The sequence below is a fragment of the Protopterus annectens genome, chromosome 15.part0, assembly GCF_019279795.1.
Source record: "Protopterus annectens isolate FY-2018-M chromosome 15.part0, PAN1.0, whole genome shotgun sequence".
Taxonomy (NCBI): domain Eukaryota; kingdom Metazoa; phylum Chordata; order Ceratodontiformes; family Protopteridae; genus Protopterus; species Protopterus annectens.
In genome coordinates, this window is record NC_056749.1 from 780,229,949 (window position 1) to 780,247,673 (window position 17,725).

Consider the following 17,725-nt stretch of genomic DNA (forward strand, 5'->3'; position numbering starts at 1 on the left):
ACTAATACAATAATTACACCTTCTCAGATTATACATTGAGAGTACCTGTGCTAAAAATAAGATAACAATTCCAATTTTTTTATGATGTATACTTATTCCATTAGTAAATGTGATTACAAATTCATATTTCAGTTTAAGCAGACATAATAAAAATTACTTGCCCTCTATAATATATGAAGACCAAACAGGATTTAGAATAAATTGACCTGAAGTACAATAAAACATATCTCATTTATCAATTCTGCTGATTATAGTAAAGGACATCTAGCAATTAGTCTTGGTATCAAAAAAGCAGTAGATTATTTGACTTGATCATACTTATACAAGATATTAAAATGTTTAAATTTCCCTAAAATTTTGTTGATCTAATTAAAACTCTATATCTTATTTATAAAACTTCTGTTAAGACAAGACCATATTTGTTACAATATGTTAATATAAAAAAGAAACAAAAATGTGATATCTCCTTTTACCATTATTATCTGTAGTTACACTAGAACCGTTGGCAAAGAAAGTAAGACAAAATAATAAAATTAAAGGTTTTTATTTATTTGCAGATGCTATTCATGACAATTACAGATATAAAAACATTGGTAGCATATCTTCATTTTTCTTTAATAGAATTGCAGAGAATCTCATGTGAGATTCAGTGAACAGAAAAAAAAAACTAATTCGTTATTAATAAATCAGAAATAGGATCAAAAACCTGAAATAAAATCTAAATATAACTGAAACTGTAATGAAGTGAAATAGATAAGTATTACTTTATCACATAAATTAGAACACACAATGCAAATTAAAAAGAACATTTGCAATTTGCCAAAAGCTAATGTATGTAAATGGCTCATCTCCCAGACCCGGCTTGTAAATGTTTCATCTCCCAAGCCCCTGCTTACACTTATCAAGGGTAGCAGAACTTGCCAGAGGTTTGGAATGCATGTCTAGGCTTAAAAAGGCCCTTGTGGTCATTACTCTAGTAAACATCTATGAACCAAAGATAAATAATAATGCATTAAAATGATGTTACTGCCAAAAATGTTATACATAATGCTGACAACAGTTTCATCAACTAGAAAATACAAAATTAAAGAACAAAATAAAGTACAAATAGTGTTTTTTGCTTCACCCTTATAAGTCTGGAATAGCATTAAATAATAATTTAGGACAATGGCAATATTATGGCATCAATATTCTCAGGCATTGAAGCATAACAGTATAGCAACAAACTTTAAAGTGTCAGATCCATCTTATTCAACTAGAGAGAAAGACATATATACAGTAATGTATAAAAAGTACATTTTAAATAGCCGAATAATATTTAAATATTAAGACAAAATTTTTTTAGTTTTAGTCAATGTTCAATATTTTCATACACCCAAAAAATCAGTTATATTCATAATAAACTAAAACAGCTAATTTTTGTTTTGTTTTTAAACAATTATATTTAAACAATTTTCCTTCTTCTATCATAGAAAGATATATAGCTGGAGCTAACTGTACAAAATAATTGAATGGAATCACAACATGTATCATTCTGGTTTAATTGTTTGGATAACAACATACTGATGTAATTAGTAGAGGTTTTATCTAAGTGCACTGTAGGCCATTGATACTGCTATTCATCCAAAATATAAGACAGTTTTATTTTGCAAAGATTATTATTTCCAGCTTTTATTTACATATTAATAATTTGACAAATAATGACCTCAATGAAACTATCTCTAAATTAAAATATTATTTGTCACAGTTTTATAATTACCTGATAGAAGCTAAGTCAGTGGTAAAATAATATAATTCGAATTATATGAATCAAATCTTGTTTCCTACCTAAATAATGTGGTTCTAAAGTCTTCGGAATGTAATGGATCCCCTCCTTTTTGGAAAGCATTCATACACTGAAATTTATTCACCATGCATTTTAAGCTTCATATAAAAACATGTGGAGGGCATTGAAGCACGTTGATAGTATGCATTTTGTGATGGTAAAGGACTGATGAATTTTGTATGGAATGTTACTCTATTGAATACAAATTCTAAATTGTCTAGATTTTTTTATACTTTGGAGTGATACATATATCCTCCCATTGTTTTTTGTGAATTGCATATCAGTTCTTTCTTCCCAATCTTGACCTCTTCTGATTGATTCATATAGTTATCTTGCAATATTTGATATGCCCTACTAATTATCCTTTATTAACAACAGATTCTGCTCTAGATTCAATTAAAAACTCAACCAGTGCAGGTCTTTCACTTAGGATTCCCCTATCCCTTTCTCTTTGTTTGTACTTTGATATCAATCCCTGATTAGGAAGGCAATTACTAGCCTGCAATCCAAATGACTTCTTGCCTCTTCCCATTCTATTAGCTTTCCTTCTCTAATTATTTGTTCTCAGTACCTTGGTTCCTTTGCAAGCTTCCACGAATAAATTATTGTCCCCTCTTGTCTATTCTCTAATTGTAATAATATGTTTCTTTGTAGCTTTAGATTGGCTTAGACTAGTTACACATGTAGATAATGCACACAGTTTTCTTAATTGTTAATTACCCCATTTGTATAAAGAGACCTCTGTAGTTAAAGATCATTGTAATACAGTATTGTTGAATAAATTATGCTAAAATCCAATATAAGTGTTTAAAAATATTAGTACCTCAACATATTTGAAACTGTAAAGCTCTTCAAATTTAGCCCAAGTCATACCGAGCAAGATTTTAGTAAAGAAGAATTTAATTGGCCTTTCCCACATTACCAGAATACATTCCCTTATTCTTAGTATTGTAGAAACTAAAGATGTGCACTACACATTTATGATGATGTAATATAAATCATATGTATTGCTCAATACAAGAAGTTGCTTCGCATCTTCCTTAAAATGGATTATTTTACAGATTTTTCTTGTTGGCACCACTAACAAACATATTCTCTAAGGTTTAGTGATAAGCCTATTATTTTGTTTACTTTACATTAATATAATTCATTGGGAAATGTCTTATACTTCTTACATATTGTATTCAAATGATATATTTATCAGAAGAACAGGCAAAAAAAACAGAACATTGAGGAATTCATTTACAAAAATATTTTGCATCTCTTTGGAACTGGAAAGTCAAAAACAAGCATGCTATTAACACACAGATGTCTGTGGCAATTTTACTTAGCGCAGCCAATTAAAACTGCTGTCTCACCCCTCCCACTAGTCAAAATATGTCCAATGGGTATCCTCTTGCTCTATGGCATGCCACATAAATTCCTTGACATTGTCTTGGACCAAAACCTTTATTAAACTCTAGAAGTTGATTTCCAGATACAGAAAGTCATAAAACAAGCAAATGCATCCTAAAATATATCAAACATGCTCACTACTAAAACAAAAATGCGATTGCAATTAATAATTTACTACCCAGGCAAAGTATGCATTGCCTATTACAGCTCTTATCTTGATAATACAACAATTGAAGTCACTTCTCATAGCAAATAGCAAGGCAATTTTGGACACTACCCTACTAGAGATGCTTTATATATGTCAGTCTAACTCCTCATGCATTACACACTCAAAAGGCCTAAATCTAATATGTGACATAAACAAAACCTGCTGGAGAGACAGGTTTCTCTTCCAGAGGCTGCCCCATCAATGGAATAGACTTCCCATACATGTCAAACAGACTACCTTGCTGATCGCCTTTAGTGATGAGTGGATGGGAAAGCACAAATTTGTCCAGGGGTTACACCTGTGTCCCTCATTGACAGGAGGGACAGGTGCTGACTGAGGTTCCTTTTTTGGGATAAACTCTTGGGCCTCAGAGCCATTAGCCTAGTAACCTCCTATGATCCTATTATTAGGGGTCATAATGGATGATAATTTTACATTCAACCTACATATGCAAAATTCCATAAGAAAAGCTCATCCAAAACTAGGAATGCTTTACAGAGCCAAAAACATTCTCACTGATGCACCTAAAACTATACTAGCAACTACATATCTCCTCCACACTCTTCGTTATGGCTCTCCCATCCTTACTAACCTCCAGGCTTCACGAAAATTAAAACTTGAACAATAATATAACAAAGTTGCTAAATTTGAGCAAATGCCTATTTCAGAACCCTGCCTAAATTGATTAGAACTGCCTCATCAACTAACACATACACAACTTCTTACCACCTATAAAATGATCCCGCATTATCTGCCTGTCCAGCACTAAAAAAACATTCTACACAACTTTGTTCCCAGTCGGTCATTGTGATCCAGTGGCCAAAAACTCCTGTCTGTCTACAAATCTATCAAATCTGCTGGGCATTGCCTGCACTCATACAAGGTTACTAAGGCCTAGAAGTCCTTACCTCTATCCATCAGGTCTATACCCTCCCTCCCATCTTTCAAAATCACTCTGAAAGACTTCCTAGCTGAAATCTGTCTCTATTCTTGCTCAAAACCAGGATAAACTATTCTTTAAATGTGAATAAGTACCTTTTCATTCCTTATACATTACCATACCTTCTTCACTTAATTCCTTACTTCTATCAAATTCTCTTCCCTGCCTTTCTCTCTAAATATACCTCAAGCATGTTTTTCACTCACTTCATATTGCAGTTCCTGTTTGTATTAGACTAACTTAATTTAAATTTCTCTACAAACTGTCTAATATTACTCTAAATATTAAATGATTGTTATATAACTTGTAGATACTTAAACAATGTTTTTACATTATGTTTAATTTGTTATAATTATTTAAACTGCAGATGTTTTTGTTTTATTTTGAAGATTGTAAAATTATTGTTCTTAACATGTTTTGTAATAATTTGGGGCCTTTCTCTGTGGGCCTCTGCTGAAAATGGGCTTCTACCCAGTCGGATATTCCTGGTAATCAAATGTCTATAAATAAATAAATAATACCAATTCACTGCAAATGAATAAAATGAATTCTCAGGCTTACTCATTTGCCAAGGCTAATAAGCATTGCTGTTATTATTAAATAAGGCCACGAGTGATCTATTACTTTGAGAAGCATATTTCAATAATATGCATGTAACTTTAAATTGTTGAGCAAAAACTATTGTCTATCTTTAAAGAATATGCTTGTGATACACAACATAAACACACTGAGAGGTCATGATGCCACATTTTAGGTAAGACCTAACTTTGTGGTAGCTTGCAGAAAAAGAGTCTTCTGCAAAAATTTCCCCAGCATTATGAAATAGAATGTCAGATGAACTAAAACTCACTCAATAACCTCTTAATGTTTTAAAAAAGCTAAAAGCTCAATTAACAAAGCAAGCACAATGCGATCATTTCAGGGATACAGGCTGATAAATTCTCCTTTTCATCTGCTTGTCAAGAAGCTAATATTAATTTTTGTTGCATTAATGTCACACATAGTTCTCAACAGACAATACTTAGATTCAGTAAGATAATGCACATGTATATTAAAATAATTGACCTACAAAATTTAGCAATATTAGGATGACGATAATTACTAACAAACATTTATGGTTTGGAAGGAATAAGATGAGAGAAATGAATAACTACCAACATAAATTTTGGTACTGTGTTTTATTAGCTGTGCAATGGGTTTACACTTCTTACTTGCTAAGTCATTCACCAAAAAATATAATATGTGATTTACATCTGCTTTAACTGCCTTATCTTCTTCGCTATTGATAAACAAACTATTGAAACTTATATTGAAATATATTACAATTTTTCCAAATGCTTATATTTATGTGTACTTTTATTATGTCGTCATATATAATAACAGGTCTTTCAGATAGTTTGTCTTCGCCAAGTGGCATGGATTTTACCTAAAATGGTTCTTTGACCCATCTGTCCTCGTGGTTAAGAAATGTTAAATAAAAACAGCATCTGTATAATTCTCATCTCTTTCTTTAATTTACTTCTTCTTGTTCGTCTTTCGGCTTTTCCCGGTTAGGGGTCGCCACAGTGGATCATCTGTCTGCTCATGATTGGCAGTGGAGTTTTACGGTGTCGAGTTACCAGCCCGGCGCCCAACCTTCCACAGAAGGCACACACATGCACACACTCACACCTAGGGCCAATTTAGAGTGTCCAATCCACCTACTGCATGTCTTTGGGATGTGGGAGGAAACCGGAGCACCCGAAGGAAACCCACGCAACCACATGGAGGACATGCAGACTCCGCACAGAAGGCACCCCAGACGAGAATCGAACCGGAGAACCTCTTGCTGTGAGGCAGCAATGCTAACCGCTGCACCACCGTGGCTGCCCTCTTTCTTTAATTTACTGTTTTTGCAATATATTTCCTCAGATTTCACATTTGGTACCCCCACCAGTACTGTACTTGAAACAAAAGGTTCTCATTTTCACCTGTTTGCTGAGACCAGGTTTGACTACCATGTTCTGAATCTCATCTTATCTAAATATATATTTTAAGACTCTTATTGTGCTAGTTCTAGATGCTGTAAAAGATAGTTATAGATAGGTATTCTAGGATTATAGAACCTTCGTACCCTCTGTGGTTGGGGTGGGGTTTATACTACTTAAACCACAGTACCAGTATACTTAACACAGCTGCTAATATGCTGTCTGGAAATGGTTTTCCTACCTGCAAAGAAATGCGGTTTCTGTTAATTCCAATGTAATATGATGCCAAGTGCTGTCACACAAGCTGGTATTCAGTAGAACTTGGTTACTCAGCAGTTTGCCAATTACACTGACCAGTGGACATAGTATATCCATGGAAGTCTAAGCTCAGTGTTTTTGTTGTCATTTGTGATAAAAATTCATTTTTGAAGTGATTTTTAGGAGTGGCATGATTGCGTGGAGCACATTCTTTCTTCATTCAGTCTGGGTCTTTTTAAAGATTCAGATCATACTGTTCTCCCTTTTACAGGGTGCTTTTTATTTTCCCTTTCTTTTGTCCAACAGAAACATAGTTGTGTCATAAGTATTTGCTTCCAGTGACCATCACTGTTATCTCAACCAGTTGTCAGTACGATTACAACAGCGATAGGTTCAGCTGTGAAATTATTGAAGTTAGAACCCAGCAGTTGCCCCACATTGCAATCATTTGCCTGTAGCTGCATCAGTTTTGTTGACTTTTCCTTATGTAATGTTAAAGAAAAATGTTTTTGTTGTCATTCTCCCTTACGTTAGTTAAGTAGCAACTGTCACTGGTGAAATATGGAGAGCTTTTTTGTCTAGTACTTTATTGTTTTTTAGGTAGCAGGATAAAAATTTGAAAAATAAAAGTACATTGCCCATAAGAAAAAAAAAGTGTTGTAGTTACTAAGTGGATAGGTAAGAATGACAACAATTATGGCTGAATTGTGAATGGTATTGCTTAAGCATTCTTTTTTCTTTTATTTTTTAACTTAATAGTTTGTTACCGAAACGATTGGAATAGTAATCACAGTTTTCAGGCATGACTTGCATGAGTTGTACCTAAAGGACAAGGGTAAATGCAAAACATATGGACAGTTCAGAGGGGTTAATCAACCAGCATGCTCTTTGGAGCATACAGACATAAGAATAATATGCAAACTTTAGGGAAACAGTGGCCTGAACTCAACACTGAACCCAAGCCAAGCAGATGTAATGCAGGGATCTTAGCTACTGAGTCTCTTTGCTACAAGTTCCCTTCATAAAGTATGCATGGAACAAAAGGTCTCTTACCTGTCTAACAGAAAAGATAATAATAATAATAATAATAATAATAATAATAATAATAATAATAATAATAATAATAATAATAATAATAATAATAATGATAATAATAATAATAACAATAATAATAATAATGATAATAATAATAATAATAATAATAATAATAATAATAAAAATAATAATAACAATAATAATAATAATAATAATAATAATAATAATAATGATAATAATAATAATAATGATAATAACAATAATAATAACAACAATAATAATAATAATAGTAATAATAATAATAATAATAGTAATAATAATAATAATAATAACAATAATAATAATAATAATAATAATAATAATAATAATGATAATAATAATAATAATAACAACAATAATAATAATAATGATAATAATAAAAATAATAATAATTATAATAATAATAATTATAATAATAATCATAATAATAATAACAATAATAATAATAATGATAATAATAATAACAACAATAACAACATCAGACAAATATGCAGTTGGAGGTGTTTTCATTAATTTACTTCTTACTGACACTGCTATTGTGGGTGTGATATCTTTCTGTGGAATCAATAATCAAATAATGCTTGGTAATATGCATTCTGAGTTTATTAGCTACTTTGAGGTATGTTCCATGGTTCAAAACCCTGTAAGAGATATGAATAGAGATTATAAAATTATAAAACATGACACAACAGCAAAGCATGCATAGAGGATGCCATAATGCATATATCTCAAGGGGAGTACAGAGGCTTATCTATGTGTATGCATGTATGCATGAATGTATTTTTTATTTTATTTCTTTATTTTTTATTTAATAACTGGAGTAGAACTCAGATCCCAATAGACCAGTTTCAGTTTTAGCCTGGGAGGCTACAATTAACAAGATATAACAGCTGATATTTTCAAATTGAACAATGAATACTGATTAATAATGAAGCATGCTTTACAAACAAGCAGTCACCTCTTCACCTCTATGACTAAGATATGTATATAAGGAAAAGAACACACACACCCACATATATATATATATATATATATATATATATATATATATATATATATACACACATACATATATACACATATATGTAAATCAGCATGGAAACTGCAAGATAAGTTAAATAACTAGATCAAAATGTGGCACACACAGTAACTATTGACTATACATAGTTCATAGAATAAGGTATATGGATGGAGGGAATTTATTTTACTTTATTTTATTTAGACTTTGTTGACTGGGTTAGTTCTACTATGCTAATGGTCTATTTTCTGGGGAGACTCAAGGTGGCATCCATATTGACTAAGGGAAGAAGTTTGGCCAGGGCACTGGGAAGTACCACCACTCTTTTCTATAAATGCCATGGGATCTTTAATATATGTGAGCTACTACCAACTCAGGCAGATGGGGCTGCAGTTTCACATCTCATGGATGGAGCTATGGTTTAACATCTCATGGATGTGGTCATGGTTTAACATCTCATGGATGGGGCCATAGTTTAACATGTCATGGATGTGGCCATGGTTTAACATCTCATGGATAGGACCGCAGTTAATGTCTCATGGATTGAGTCACTGTTTAACATCTCATGGATGTGGCCGTGGTTTAACATCTCATGGATGGGGCCATCATTTAACATCTCATGCATGTGGCCATGTTTTAACATCACATGGATGGAGCCGCAGATTAACACTTCATGGATGGGGCCTCAGTTTAACATCTCATGGATAGGACCACAGTTTAATGTCTCATGGATGGGGCCATCGTTTAACATCTCATGGATGTGGCCATGGTTTAACGTCTCATGGATGGGGCCATGGTTTAACATCTCATGGATGTGGCTGTGGTTTAACATCTCATGGATGTGGCCATGGTTTAACATCTCATGGATAGGACCGCAGTTTAATGTCTCATGGATCGAGTCACAGTTTAACATCTCATGGATGTGGCCATGGTTTAACATCTTATGGATGGGGCCATGGTTTAACATCTCATGGATAGGACCACAGTTTAATGTCTCATGGATCGAGTCACGGTTTAACATCTCATGGATGGGGCCATGGTTTAATATCTCATGGATAGGACCGCAGTTTAATGTCTCATGGATCGAGTCATGGTTTAACATCTCATGGATCGTGTCACGGTTTAACATCTCATGGATGTGGCCGTGGTTTAACATCTCATGGATAGGACCGCAGTTTAATGTCTCATGGATCGAGTCATGGTTTAACATCTCATGGATCGTGTCACAGTTTAACATTTCATGGATGTGGCCGTGGTTTAACATCTCATGGATAGGGCCAGCCATGGTTTAACATCTCATATGAAGGATGGGGGAGGAAGAAGGAAGGATAAAGTTAAGGAAGGGAGTGGAAGGAGAAAGGTGGAAAAATGCAAAAGAAGGGATTATGGGGAGACTTTACTGGTGGTGTAACAGAATGTAGTATGAAGACAAGGAAAGGATAGATGGAAAGGAATGGATTTAGGTTATGCTCCACACTGTATAGCCTTACAGGGGATACACAGTTACTGAAATGAAGGCACATATTTATTTATTTATTTATTTACATTTGTTAAACAGGTAGTGTCCGACTGGGTTGGAAAAAAAAACATTTTCAGCGGAGAGCCCAGGAGAAAAGGTCAACAGCAAAAAGAACATTATTAAGGTACAAGCAGTAAACTTAATTTAAGTAGTACATCGCTAACAATACGTAAATGAGTTAAACAAAATATTACAGCAACATAAACAACAGAAATACAATATAAACATGCATGTGTCAGGCATACAGGAATACTTGTTTTTTTTTTTTACAGTATATATGATGTAGATAAGTTGTGTAGTTTTACAAGGTTAGTCACTTCTGAAAGACCAAAATTGGTCATGTAGTTTTACAAGGTGATTTGAGCAGATTTCAAGGGGCATGTTGGTGAAGGGAACAGAGGGGATGAGTAAGTGATGGGTAGGTATGGTGTTAAGGAGAGGAATGCAGAAGGTCAGATAATTGTGGATTTTGAGAAAAGGATGGACATGGCTGTGATGAATATGTATTTTAAGAAGAGGGAGGAGCATAGGGTGACATACAAGAGTGGGAAAAGATGCACACAGGTGGATTATATCCTATGTAGGAGGACCAGTCTGAAGGAGATTGGAGACTGTAAAGTGGTGACGGGAAAGTGTAGTTAGGCAGCATAGAATGGTGGTCTGTAGGATGATGTTGGTGATCAAGAAGAGGAGGAGGAGTGTGAGAGAAGTGCCAAGGATTAAATGGTAGAAGATGAAAAAGGGTGATTGTGAGGTGGAGTTCAGTGAAGAGTTAAGATAGGCACTGGGTGGCAGTGAAGAGTTACCAAATAGCTGGGTAACTAAAGCAGAGCTGTTAAGGGACACAGCTAGAAAGGTGCTTGGTGTGACATCTGGATAGAGGAAGGAGGACAAGGAGACCTGGTGGTGGAATGAGGAAGTACAGGAGAGTATACAGAGGAAGGGGCTGGTGAAGAAGAAGTAGGATTATCAGAGAAATGAAGAAAGTAGACATAAGTATAAGGAGATGAGCATGGCAAAGAGAGAGGTGGCGAAGGCTAAGGATAAGGCATATGGAGAGTAGTATGAGAGATTGGACACTAAAGAGGGAGAAAAGGACCTGTACCAATTGGCTAGACAGAGGGACCGAGCTGGGAAAGATGTGCAGCAGGTAACGGTGATAAAGGACAGTGAGGGAAACGTACTCACAAGTGAGGAGAGTGTGTTGAGTAGATGGAAAGAGTACTTTGAGGGGCTGATGAATGAAGAGAATGAGAGAGAGAGAAGGTTGGATGACGTGATGATAGTGAATCAGGAAGTGAAACAGATTAGCTAGGAGGAAGTAAGGACAGCTATGAGGAGAATGAAGAATGGAAAGGCTGTTGGCCCAGATGACATACCAGTGGAAGCATGGAGGTGTTTAAGAGAAAGGGCAGTGGAGTTTTTAACCAGATTGTTTAATGAAATCTTGGAAAGTCAGAGGCTGCCTGAGGAGTGGACAAAAATGTTTTGGTACCTATCTTTGAGAATAAGGGTGATGTGCAGAGCTTTTGTAACTACAGAGGGATAAAACAAAGCTAGGTTAAGAAAGGAGGTGATGATTAGTGATCAGCAGTATGGTTTCATGCTGGGAAAGAGCACTACAGATGCGATGTTTGCTCTGAGAGTGTTAATGAAGAAATATAGAGAAGGTCAGAAGAAGTTGCATTGTGTCTTTGTGGACTTAGAGAAAGCATATGACAGGGTGCCTAGAGAGGAGTTGTGGTATTGTATGAGGAAGGTGCAGAGAAGTATGTAAGAGTGGTACAGGTTATGTATAAGGATGGAGTGACAGTGGTGAGGTCTGCGGTTGGAGTGATGGATGCATTTAAGGTGGAGGTGGGATTGCATCAAGGATCAGCTCTGAGCCCTTTCTTATTTGCAGTGGTGATGGACAGGTTGACAGAAAAGATCAGACAGGAGGCCTCATGGATTATAATGTTTGCAGATGACATTGTGATCTGTAGTGAGAGTAGAAACCAGGTTGAGGAGACCCTGGAGAGGTGGAAATATGCTCTAGAGAGGAGAGGAATGAAGGTCAGCAGGACTAAGACAGAATATATCTGTGTAAATGAGAGGGAGGGTAGAGAAATAGTGAGGATGCAGGGAGTAGAGTTGGTGAAGGTAGATGAGTTTAAGTACTTGGGATCAACAGTTCAGAGTAATGGTGAGTGTGGAAGAGAGGTGAAGAATAGAGTACTGACAGGGTGGAGTGGGTGCAGAAGAGTGTCAGGAGTGATGTGTGATAGACGGGTACCAGTAAGAGTGAAAGGGAAGGTCTACAAGAGGGTAGTGAGACCAGCTATGTTATATGGGGTGGAGACGGTGGCATTGACAAAAAGGCAGGAGTCAGAGCTGGACGTGGCAGAGTTAAAGATGTTAAGATTTGCAATGGGTGTGATGAGGATGGACAGGATTAGGAATCTGTATATTAGAGGGCCAGTTCAAGTTGGACGGTTTGGAGACAAAGCCAGAGAGGCGGGATTGCATTGGTTTGGACGTGCTGAGGAGGAATGCTGGGTATATTGGGAAAAGGATGCTAAGGATGGAGCTGCCAGGTAAGAGGAAAAGAGGAAGGCCTAAGATTAGGTTTATGGATGTGGTGAGAGAGAACATGCAGGTGGTTGGTGTGACAGAGCAAGATGCAGAGGACAGGAAGAAATGGAAACAGATGCTCCGCTGTGGCAACCCCCAGTGGGAACAGCCAAAAGAGAAGAAGAAGTTTTACAAGTTTGGTCATCTGAAGGAAGAAAGATTAATAAAGAAAAGACAGATAGTGAGATAACCCGATTTGGGATGAGCACTATTTGGGCTATCATGTGTGAGATGAGTGGGAAAAAATAGGAAGAATATTAGTTGGGAGTAATACGGGGCATAGCCAGTTATCATTTAAATAGTCTTTCAGGGTAGTTTTAAAGGTGGACAGGTTTGGGTTTTTAGTTATCTGTTGAGGAAGGGTGTTTCAATCTTTGGCTATTTTATGGGAGTAGAGGGAGTCTCCGTGATAGTTGTGAGACTGGGTTACTTTTACCATTAGTTTGTTGAATGACCTGAGGAGTCTACAGTTTGTGTTTGGCTGGAGTAGGTTTGATAGAGCTGGGCAGTTAGTAGGGTTGAATATGATTTTATGGACAAGTAAAGGTTGTTTTAGTAATAAATAATAGGTTGAGAAGTTCTAGCCAGGTCTATATTACAATATCGAACCATGCAGTTCGAAACCGAAAACAAAGAACAGCGATTTTATTCATGTGACAAAAAAAAAAAAGAAAACGCTTACACTTTAAACTTAAACTAAAGTAGGGGGCTTTGCCCCCACCCCCCCCCAATGTGGGATGCTGTGCTCCACACACACACACCCTACTTAAATATACCAACTCCAAGATCGCATCACAGTGGAGGAAATAGCAAAGCCCCAAAAATGGCCCACTGATTTTTTTACCCTGGGAAAATAATTGGTGTGCTGTGGCTTCACTATTTTCGTATTTCAGACTTTTGGATTCGCTATTACAACATTCAAACTTCCACAAGTTTGATGTTGTGATATAGACCCATTCTAGCCAGTTGATCTGTCGAAGAGCAGTGCAGTGTTGTGTTCTGTGTGGTTGGTTGGTGACAAACTTAGCTATTCTGTTATAGCAGGAGTCTAGTTTATTTAGGTCAGTTTTTGATAGGTTAGTAAAGACCTCAGAGCAGTATAGGAGGGTGGATAGCAAGTTGGATCTTGCAGTGGCCAGTCTAGCTTGTTGTGTAATGTAAGGTTAGATCAGAATACTTTGATGATTTGGGATGCATACTGAGCCAATAACATTAGCCTTGTCAGTTCTTTTCAGAGAGAGAGTTGGAGATAAATGGAGGAGGTCACTTAGATAAATACTGGGCTATCAGTCTGAAGGCTATTACATGATTGGCCAATAACTAGAGAGCAGAATCTAACCCTGTGCCTTGCACCTGTGATGTAAATACCTCAAACGTTATGTCAATCCCACTCTCTTGACTGGGTGTAGGACTATAACACCAGAGTTCTTCAAGAAGGGCTGGGATGCATACTGAGCTAACAGAAAGAACATAGCAGAGGTAAAAGTACTAGATGCATGAACAAGGCACACTAAATGACAGCTTGGGTTTTTTCTGCCATCGCATCTATGTAATGAAATAAAGGGATTGGATTAATGTTCAAACTATGTAGTTGCAAAGCTAGAAGCAATGAAAAAATATGGGTGTGGTGTACTGGTTTGTCGTGTGTTTTTATGGGTCTGGTGGAAAGTTGCATTTTTTCATTAATTTTATTCTTTCATAAAGTACAGTAATGGTTTATTGGTTTACAATATGTGTATACATATATATATATATATATATATATATATATATATATATATATATATATATATATATATATATATATATATATATATATATATATATATATATCATTTCAAAACTTTTCCCACCTTTAATGTGATCTATAACCTGTACAATTCAATTGAAAAACAAACAAATCTGTTAGGGAAAAAATATAAAAAATAAAAAATGTACAATAAGCTGGTTGCATAAGTGTGCACACCTGTAAACTAATATTTTGCTGAAGCACCTTTTGATTTAATTACAAGTCTTCTTGGGTAGGATTTTATCAGGATGGCACATCTTGACTTGGTAATATTTGCCCACTCTTCCTTGCAAAACTGCTCCAAATCTGTCAGATTGCAAGCACATCTCTTGTGCACAGCCCTCTTCAGGTCACCCCACAGATTTGTCTATTGAATTTAGGTCTGGGCTCTGGTTGGGCCGTTCCAAAACTTTAATTTTCTTCTGGCGAAACCATTATTTTGTTGATTTGGATGTATACTTGGGGTCATTGTCATGTTGAAAGCTGAAATTCCTCTTCATCTTCAGCTTTCTAGCAGATGCCTAAAGGTTTTTAGGCCAAAAGTGACTGGTATTTGGAACTGTTCATAACTCCCTCCACCTTGACTAAAGCCCTAGTTCCAGCTGAGGAAAAGAAACCCCAAAGCATGATACTGCCACCACCATGCTTCACCTTGGGGATGGTGTTCTTTTGGTGCTGCAAAGTGTTGTTTTTGCACCAAATGTACCTTTTGGAATTGTGGCCAAAACATTCAACCTTGGTCTCATCAGACCATAACACATTTTCCCACATGCTTTTGGGAGACTTGTATTGTTTTGCAAATTTTAACTGTGCCTGGATGTTTTTCTGTGTAAGAAAAGGCTTCCATCTTGCAACCCCACCCCATAGCCCAGACATATGGAGAAAACGGGAGATTGTTGTCACATGTAGTACACAACCAGTACTTGCCAGAAATTCCTGCAGCTCCTTCAGTGTTGCTGTAGGTCTCTTGGCAGCCTCCCTGATCAGTTTTTGTCTTGTCTTTTCATCAATTTTTGAGGGGCGTCCAGTTCTTTGAAATGTCACTGTTGTCCCATACTTTCTCCACTTTTTGATGACTGTCTTCACTGTGTACCATGGTATATTGAACGCTGTGGAAATTTATTTGCACCCTTCTCCTGACTGATACCTTTCAACAATGAGATCCCTTTGATGCTTTGTAAGCTCTTGCGAACCATGGCTTTTGCTGTAGCAGGCAACTGAGTGAATGTCAGGAAAATCCTACTAGGACAGCTGAACTTTATTTGGTGTTAATCAGAGTCTCTTTAATTGATGGCATTTGTGTACCCAAGAAGACTGAATGCTGTAATTAAATCAAAAGGTGTTTCAAGAAAGTATTAGTTTATGGGTGTGCACACTTATGCAATAAGGTTATTGTATGTTTTTTATCTTTCATATTTATTCCCCTAACAGATTTGTTTGGTTTCAATTGTATTGCACAGGTTATAGGTCACATTAAAGGTGGGAAAAGTTTTGAAATGATTTATTGTGATCTCATTTTTATATCACAAAAACCTGGCATTTTAACAGGGGTGTGTACACTTTTTATATCCACTGTATATAAATATATATATATATATATATATATATATATATATATATATATACATATACATATATATATATATATATATATATATATATATATATATAAAGAGTTGTTGGTGTGATTTACTATTTTTTGAATGCTGTTATTGTCACGAAGTTCATTTCTTAGTTAAAATTTCTTCTCTTCGTTCATTATTTTTTGAGTGCGGTTAATTTTAGTTGTTAGTTATATATATATATATATATATATATATATATATATATATATATATATATATATATATATACATATTACATATATTACCATTCTTCAAATGCAAGCAACATTGACAGTCAAATCATCAAAGTATTCTGATCAGAATTAACCTGCTGTAATACCATTGCAAGTGCTACAAGTGCTAACATGGGTCCTGTGGGGAAGGGGGCAAGTCCTAACCTCCATATGCAGTACATTGATCGGTACAGTTCATTAAGGTGAATTTCATGCAAACACTACTATGTTTTGGGTGCCAACAAAAAGATAAGTCGACCAATGATCCTGCGCTCATGTATATTTGGCAGAGTGAGGTCAAATGGATGAGCTGTGAGGCCTGCTGTCTAATAAGAACATTCAATAGTACAGTTTATGTCTTATGTAGACTAATATGACTGTTGGCTAGTGGCTGTACCATTTCATGTTTCTTTGAAATATTTAAATGTGCTGTTTTGTAAAATATGAGCAATATTTTCATGAGTAAATCAGATAAATGGCCAGATGTTTGCAAGGCTGTCTACTAATAATGATCTTACATTGAATGGATGATACTGCCTGCAGTGGCCAATGTCACATTAGTGTTTTTACATTGCAAAAATCAATTAAAGAATATAAGATTCATATTACAGCTAATCATTGATGACACTAAATCATATAAAACATTACCTGACAAAAATATCAGATGTCAGTAAAACAGCATTGACTATTTCTATTAATATCTGTAGAACCATCTGACATTGTATTGCATTAGTAACACTTGTGCATTACAGAAACACTACAAACAGCTAAACTTATTAACCTGAAGCCTTATCAGCTGTGAGCCCAGACTTCCAGAGCTGACTGGAAAATGTATTAATATGCTGAGATAGACTGCAGTCTGGGATTTGCTGCTATAAAATTATGAGAAAAAAGAAGCTTGTCTCCTGATTCATTTTTCCAAAGGAATTTCCTATTCTTGAGACATCCTTGTTCATCACTGGATAATCCTGAAACTGCAAGGCAGTGCTCAGAGTAATATCTAGGCAATTGGTGGGATAAAAGGTGAAATCAGTCACAGAGGTAAAACCTACTGCAGTTTGCCAGTATGAGGCTTTAATCCCCCTCTGAGAGACAAAAGCGCATAACTGATTTACTTGTCTCCCCTGGGGAACAATTTGTCTCAGCCTGAGGCAATCAGGAAATAGACAGTGCTGGCTTTAACACCCACCTGCCCGAGGGAACAGCCACTGTGAGAAGCTACAAATTGTTGCTTCTTCATTTTCGTAATTAAATAAGCTGTGACAAATCTGAGAGCCTAGTT